This window comes from Anoplophora glabripennis, unplaced genomic scaffold (genome assembly GCF_000390285.2).
Source record: "Anoplophora glabripennis isolate ALB-LARVAE unplaced genomic scaffold, Agla_2.0 scaffold40, whole genome shotgun sequence".
In the NCBI taxonomy this organism is placed as follows: Eukaryota; Metazoa; Arthropoda; class Insecta; order Coleoptera; family Cerambycidae; genus Anoplophora; species Anoplophora glabripennis.
The window spans coordinates 1461303-1470446 of record NW_019416268.1 but is presented as its reverse complement, the minus strand read 5'-3'; positions in this window follow the sequence as shown (position 1 = coordinate 1470446).

The following is a 9144-nucleotide window of genomic DNA, read 5'->3' as shown; positions in this document are numbered from 1 at the left end:
CTCCATCACGTCAGCGTTTTTTTCTAATCTCAAAAAACAGCTTGAAACTATGAAACCCAACAATATCAACTCTTAAACTATATAATCCTATACTTAACTCTAAAACTCATAGAATGAGTCTATAACCAAACTCCTAAATCTCATACACTCTATACCTCCATCACTGTAGAATTATGAAGTTAAAACTCTCCAAAATTGAAGTTTGAGTTTAGCTTGTAAGTTTTTTGTTTTTATTTTTGCTCATTTTGTGTTTGCCGTTTGTAGGGATTTGAGATTTGTGAGTTTTGAGGTTATAGATTTTCAGGCTATGGGTTTTAAAGTTATAGGCTATCGTTCTCAAGGTTATTGAGTTATGAAAGTATAGAGTTATGTGGTTTAAGGGTTGATATTGTTGGGTTTCATAGCTTCAAGCTGTTTTTTGAGGTTAGAAAAAAAAACGCTGACGTAATGGGGCAAAACAGGTTTCGGATTCGGTTTCAGCGACCCAAAAAACATATAATCCACTTGGTCTGGTTCAAGGAACCTTCCATTCAATTTTTTCGTGGTTCTGTGTTATCAGTATTGCAGGAAGTGCTAGTTACACTCTGTAGCTTAGGTTAGGTTAGGTAAATCAGGACCTCGTCTGTCCTAGTTGTACGCTTATGACACACACTGACACAGCTTACTTGGGATTTCAAAAAGACAAACCATGCAGTCTCAGTAGTATTTTTGTATATGATAAGATAGAAGTAGGCGCTTCTAATGCAAAGAATCGTGGTTTGATTTACTTATTTCTCTACTACCTACTAAGTATTTTGGCATTTACGTATGTTACCAATTGAATGGTGTGGGTTTAGAAAATTTAAACACAATGAAGTAACGAAATGGGTGTTTTATGTATACTTGTGACACTACCTTTTGTACAACATGAATATACAATAAGTCAAGTTATTTTAACACATTTTTTTTTGCAGACTGCAATTAAAAACAAAATATACCAATTAAAAATATCGGGTGCATACACCAACAAAGAGTATATCATTGACACACGAATCCATATAGGGACTGAAGCGCAGGTGTAAATATTTAATGATTCTTTTCTCAGTGCAAAATTGGTGTTATATAACCAAACGATTACTGCCGTTGCCCCCAGCAGCATATTAAAGAGTAGGTGAAGAAATGAAATGTTGCTGCACACTTTCTTTTCTACGTTGACTCTCTCCTAGCGAAATATGAGTCATAATTGCATTTTTAATATAAGCGTTAGATTTTCTGGCCTTAGGAATAGAAATTGAAAGCCCACTTTGTTTAAGAGAGTACTACAGTATTCGTATAGATGTCGCTACAATAAATACGTCTATATAGAAAATTCTGCTATTTGGTATTTTGTTTATGGTATTCGGAAATATGACCACAAGAACGAACTAGTGGCCCTAGGCATGTGTGAATGTGGCGCATTGTACAGAGAACCTTAAAAGTGTCATTAAAAGTATGTTGCTTTGTACAGGACTCCAAGTATTTACTGTCTATTGCAATGTAAAATAAAAATAAATGTTATAGAAATATTAATCACTATGGTTTTATTTTAGTAGTTTTTATGTTTACATGTTTAAGCATTGTATAATTTTAGACAATATGTTTGAATATTTAAAAAAAATATCTCTCTCAACTTTTCAGCTTTTGAGCTAATCCTTACGATTACAATTTGGGATAAAAGTATATTTCGTAATTCAAAATTATTATTATTTTCCGATTCGCAACTAATTTGGGATATATCAAACGAACGTTAATAAGTGAAAAATAGCTTAACCATTTATTCATAACATAATTAAAAAATATTTGCGAAAATATATTTATAAGACAAAACAACACTCACGTTTCTGACAAATTATTTTTTCCATATAATTCTTCTCACAATAAATTATTTTTACTGTTTTGCAATTATCTCATGATGTCAAAAACTGAAAAGTTTAATTTCATTAGGTACAGTAATACAGTATTGTTGCCATATTCACAGAGTTTGTATCATTGTCGAAATTTTTTATTATTCGATGACTATTCATCGACATCATGTCGTATTTAATTTTATTTACATGTAATTTTAAATCTGATCAAAGTCCAATTCGTTTTTAAGTTGTCCCTGGTCGTATAACGTATAATATATCCTAGAACTAAAACAAAAAAAGTGGAACTAATGGTAGTTGCTACTCATTTGAAACTAATTCACTGTTCTTTGTAGTATTGTATAGTTATTACGAGGGTGGTTCATTTGAATATAGAAATTTTCCAATAGTAAATTTATTTTTAATGACAAAATCTGTGTGTTAGCTTGATTTGTTGGCTTTCGACCGAAGCGTTATTTCGGCTACTTAAACAACTTTTAAATATTTGACATACGCCAACTAGATAAGCTAGTAAATTGTTTTCGATATATATTTGAACCGTACCCATATATTCTTCCATAGTAAACTAGACAATAGATAAATGAAGTTTAGTATTGAGTCGTTTAATTTATGCTTATTTTTTGCGAGGCGAAAATAATGTTTTAATTTTTACGTGGAAGTCGGTGCAATTTTCGCGGTATCCGCTGTTTGATAAGCGCTTTGTTCTACAAAGCTGTTTATTTTGTCGTTATAACAATAATTATTGTTATTTGGTCATGACTAAGCGTGACCGCAATGTAATACTTAACGCGCATTTTGTAGAAGTGTTGTACCTGCACACTACATCGTATAAATGTGTTGGAAACTGTCGGACATTTAACCAGAAATTTTGATTTACTTACTATGTGTATCAGTAACGTTAAACTTTGTTTTAAAGCATAACATTTACTAGAATCTGCTAATAAGTTAAAATAATTTAAATAAACATGTTTATATACGGATTATGCCCATAACATAAACTTGTAAAAAAATAATATTTCCACATACAGCAACTTGTTCACTAGCACGTAAGTATATTTACGTAACTAGAAACGCTTTTCCACATACTGGTAAGTCGCGATTAAGGGTATACATTTTCAAAAGTTTGTCGTTGCCTAACCCACTTATTAATTATATTTATATTTTTAACACGCAAGCATACGAAATGTCAGATTTAATAAGATTTTGCAACGGATCAACGCCGGCTTACAAATTGGGCAAAGTGAAATTTACAAGAGGTATAACGAGTTAAACCAATAAAACCTTGTTGCATAGGTGGTGTTAGTTAAACGGACTAAGGTTGATATATTTAATACTTGTGTATATATGCATTTGTCATTTATTTAATGTAAATGCATTTTGAAAAGCCTTGTGTAGGGTGTTTATTGACGAACTGCAAAGGCAGAGTGGGATAACCCAGGCGAGTATACGACCTCTTAAAAAAGTCCTGGGATAAATTTTCGATTTTTTGCTTATTTATTGGGTTTCACGCCAACTGTAAAAAATTGATGAATTAAACCCTTGAGCCAAAAGGTCAGTCAAGGGCTATTTTTGTAAAAATAGTTTTGAAGATTCAAAAATTTCCCACTGAAATGAGTAGAGAAATATCGTATCACGCACTTTAACGGTGTTTTGCGCACTTGTAACGTAACCTGTAACATAACTAGTAACATAACATGTAACGTAACATGTAACGTAACTTGTAACATTGTATCGCATTGTAATGTTGTATCTGATTGTAATGTTATATCGCGTTGTATCGCACACGTTAACCTTGTATTCATAGATAGTTGTTTCCCGCAATATCAGCAGTTAGGAATCTTGTCTTTCCGATTATACATATAATAAAAAAAAAATGAATTAGGTACCTTTACACCTTTAAATTAGATTAAAATATCATGTATACTATACCTAACTGTTAAATATTTACGGTATTGCGACGTATTTTGTCTAATCTAAACTAACTAAAAATTGATACTGACTGTACTATTATAATAGAGGAGTTAAAAATATCATATCTACAACGTTGCCAGACTTCTTGCTTTTTTAGCAGAACGCGCTACATATTTTTTTCATTAACCATACCTATAGGAATCTATTTTTCGATAACATATTCAATTTTGATGGCTTAACAGGCTAAAAATGTATCACTTTGTGTATCAAAACAAATTAATCGATGTTGATATATATTATATTTTATGGTTATCTAAAGCTGTAGGATCTGCTTGTTTACAGACTAACTGCATATTGAGATAAGGCCAAATAGGATTCCTATGGGACTTAAAGCAATGTTATCGTGTTCTAGAAGCCTTCAGAATTTAATATATAATAAATTTAGTAACTCGATTTTCTTAAAAATAAATACAAATTTAAAATATGGTGTTTTGGAAACAACTACTCTGCGAGCTAATGCGTTGACTAGCATTGAATAAAGAGTTAATGTCATTCATCAATAGAATCATTGGATGTATCTATACATGTAAAGATATATAGACATAACATTTATGTTTTTTTCTTTCTACCAAGGATTCACATGTACAGATACATACACATGTTTTTGAATGATTCTGTCCTCATTTTCAAATAACAGTGGAAGGTTAGAGGTGTTCAAATAGCAGTGAACTTTCAAGGATTTGCGTAGATAAATGTTAGGATATTACGGATTAATTTATTGTTAATCACTGAAAATATACAACGTGATGTTCTTATGTTTGCGAAATATTTTACAAAGGCCTAGTGTAGGAAGAATTAGTACCAATTCTTACTTGATGGATGAGATGGATGTAACAATTTTTTGAAAATTAAGTACAGTGTTAAAAAAATAAATAAATACTAATATTTTAATAAATATATCTAATTTAATAAAAATTATGCTTCAGTGCGATTTTGTAATAAAATGAGTTACAAGTTATGCATTAACTTCCAATTCGAAGAAATTGCTGTGAGAAAACAACAATTATTACTGTTTATATAAAAAAGACAATTGTTATCCTGCTATGGTTAACAATGCTATAAATCATTATGCAGATATTAAATGTTGTGTAGGTTGCAGAAGATTATTATTGATTGTAATTTCATAATTAGTTTGTTATACCAACAACAATTACTAATTGACAGCAATATAGAATGATAGCAGTTCGTCTTAGAGTAAACAATTGTTTCCAAGTCATACAAATTTATACGTTCACTGTTAAAAATTGTGGGAATTCACAGTCTTTTTACATATTTGTCATGTTATTTTTACACAAAAAATGTAAATAAATTAAATTGAACATGATACACTGTGTAGAGGTAGAGTTACAGGTTTGAGTGTATATTTTCTTTTTGCAATGCATTCATAACCTTTATGTAAGTATTTTTACTATATTTGATGTAAATGATGTAAATGATGTAAATATACGAATAAAAGTGTGAATTTACGTGACCTGATTTGGATCAACCAATCAGATTGATGATGTGGATTACCCGCTATGGTGTTACCGTACGTTTGTAGAGAAATGTGGTAGTTGTTCAGTAGGCATGTTTAGATTCATTAGTGATATAGTAATACTGCACTTGGTATAGTAGGTTTAACTACACTATATGTTGTTGTCAGTTTAATGCTCTCAATAAGCTTCCGGACAATCTGTATATACAATGTGTTCAATTAACTCGGCACCATATGGGATACTTTTTTATTATTAGTTTTATGAAAAAAAGTTATTCTTGATAAAAAGTTCTGCATCACCTAAAATCAGATTTCAATTTTTTGCAGTCCTATACGAGGTTTGTCGAAAAACGCTCAAGAGTAAAGTACCTTTATTTTTTACAATATCGACAATCGTTATTAAGAAACGCTGATCCTAATAGAAAACTACGGTCAGATATCCAATATTATCCATCTACCATGCCGACTTAATTGGCCACACTGTATATAATTTTTTAATTTAACGCCGAGTATATTGAATATCCTATACGATATCGTGCTATTCTATAAATGAATTTTCAAATATCAGTTCAATTATTTAATAGCTTTCGTAAGCAATTATTTAATCAATTAATTTTACATTACTTGACATTTTGATTGCTATTGAAATATTATCTGCGTTTAAAATTCGTAATGAATTATTATTATCTGCGTAACAACAATAGTCTGCATCTGTGCTTCTAAAAAGAGAATATGAAACAGCTCACGTAGTTTCATATTCTACGTTTTATCCAGTTTCAGTTAAGATAATATTTGCTTTGTTGTTTATCAGAAAATGTCAACACGAATATCACATACGACGTATACTTCGTGATAGGAACTTGGTGTATTTAATGTAACGTACGTTGACTTCGACTTATCTGTAAAATTCACGAAAGTGTACGTTCAATTGTCGTATGAATTATTGAAATAGACACGGAGGACGTCTAAGCTATTTGGTAAAACTTGGTCTTTAAAATTTAGCATCTACATTTGAAGGAATTAATTATTATTATTTTAGATTCAAAATGTCAGTTTCAGGCTTGTTTTTGTTTTATTTATTAAAGTACATTATTTCTAGATGTATCTCAAAAAGTTTCAATTGTTATTTGAGTTAGTAGGTCGATGGGATTCTAGAACTAAAATACGGCCTAGACCTAAAAATGTGCTCGTAAAATTTTACGAAAATTTTTTAACAAATTTGTGATTTATTGACAAAAACATTATTTACAATAAATTAATGTGTAATATATGATCTACATAGCCTTTATAAAATGCAAGCAGCAACAAATTTGGAAGGTACTACATGTACTGGCCGAGTACCGTTTCTGGTTGATAATCGCTAGGCATGAGAGTTGACGTTCGATCACAGTCCTTGATGGGTCGGCAAAGGTCCTACAGCGAAGTACGCCTTAGGTTTGTATTCTGAATTTTACCCATCTTTGGATTGTTGCCGAGTGGAACTGATGATCGATTTATAATGTTACGTGGTACTTTGTACGCAGAGAGACATACATCAACACCAACAATAACACTAACAAGGTGAACACAAAAAAATTATAGGACTTTTTTATCGGAGGTACAATTTTAAATACAACTTCATCATCGGAAGCAAAATACATCACTGGCGCAGTCATTTTAAATTTATTTAGAGATTCCTCAGAAAATTTAAATGGTTGAAATGATTTTTCTGTACTTCATAATTCCATTATACCTAAAATTTAATTTCTAACACATTCCCATAAATTGTTTTTTGTGAAACGGTTCTCGAGATAATTTCGATTTATTGAATCATGTCCAAAACTTATTTTAAATTATAAAATATATTTGCTCAATAATAATATTTTCCGAATAAAATGTATGTATCTGGTTTCCAAAATTCCATATTCAGTGTCGCCGAAATTAAGAGATTCTTACTGACAGTATTTCTTACCATCTCTACCTGAGGTTGATAGATTTGTTTATTAACTCAACGAAGTTTTATCAATCTGCGTCAATCATTTTAAGAGATATTTAAAGAGTTCTATGATCTACGTTTATACGAATATTTTTTCTTATCTTGAGGTAATGTATTACCAGGTAGTTTTTAAGTTTACAGGTCGGGGCACCCCGTAGTTCCATATTTAAAAAAAAAAAATTAGCAAAATGATCAGAGTATTTTAAATCTTTTATTGTCTTATTTTCTTAAATAAGACAAAGCATTTGTGTGATCACAGTTTAATAAATCACTTTTATAACAAAATTAAGTTTGCTAACATTAAATTGAAATTATGTTTTCCCTAATTAAATTAAATACATCTATAACAAATTCTGATTTGTGGATGGCTATTTTTTAATCTCTTGGGGAACACTATGTATATTTGAATGTATATTTTTTTAGCGTATTTCGAAGAGTAAACATGTCTTATAGTTGTTGATAAAACGGAAATGCCATCATTATCTGTTTTAGTCATTTGTTTGTTGTGTTATTAGAGAACATAAAAATGTTTGTTTAATATAACGGTAATGGCAAATATGGAATTATTGGTAATGCATTTCCAGAACAATTGTATTAAAACGCTTTTAAAAAAATAACAGTTTTTAAAATTTTCTAGATCAAAAGGAAACGCTACTATAAAAAATTATATAAACAGGGATTTTTAAAAAACTATTTTTTTCTGAAACTTCTTAGAAGCAGTTTAATTTCGATACAATCTCTGTATTCTACCGTTCTTATATAAGATGCCATGGGAAATAAAAAGAAGCCCTACAATTTATTTCCTCAACTTCTTAGAAGGTTTTCTTAAATTGTCTTAGGAATAAAAATTAGTTTTCTCAGTTTTTTGAAAAGCAAAGATTACCCTTTTTTAACTATGCCATTCTGAATTAAAATTTATTTAAAAATGTACCTTTGACCTGTAACTCGAAAATTGTGAGATTTAAAAAATATGTACGTCGCTGGATTCTATGAAAAAAATTGTTATAAAGAATATGTCACCCTTTGAGATATTTATAAGTCTTTATGAGACCTGCATTGAAATCATTCAGAATATTAAAACCTTCATTTTTGAATTACCAAAAAGCTAAAAAAACATTACAAAAATTTGTTTCGACTTGGAGTTCTAAAATGTAGCCAAGCTTGCAAAAATCGCAATTTTATATTTTTAATAATAATCAATATACTCTAAAAAGTACTTAATTTATTTACTTTTTTTCCAGAATAATCGAAAATACCTAAAACAGTAAATAAATAACTAATATTCATTCAACAATAACAATAACAACGACAACATCAACAACACTAACGCGAAGAACATCAACAACAACAATACTAACAACATCAGCAACAACATCAACAATAACAACACTATCCATAACAGCCACAACAATGACAAAGTCAACAACAACGGCAACGATAAACAAATAAAAAGTTACATTTTATTTAATTAATGTAAAAGAAAAAATAGCACATATTTAATAAAATAAAGAAAACTGAAAAGATGGAGATAGTAGATAAAAAACGAAAAAAATAGGAGCATGTAATCTTTGAGTAGTTTTGATGTAATTTTTGTTTAAATAAAATATTAAACAGAGATGTGACGATTAATACATGAAATTATATTGTAACGAAAAGATCGGTTAAAAATATGTTAGTAGTGATCGATATTGTTAAAATAAGTTTCTTTACGGCTGTTTAAATTACGAACGTCTGTATTTAATTTTTTTCTGTGCAGATACGGAGGGGATTTGAATTTAAAATTTTACAAGAACAAGATAGATGCAAGTACCTGTGTTGTAATGCACAAATTAAGCTAAGAT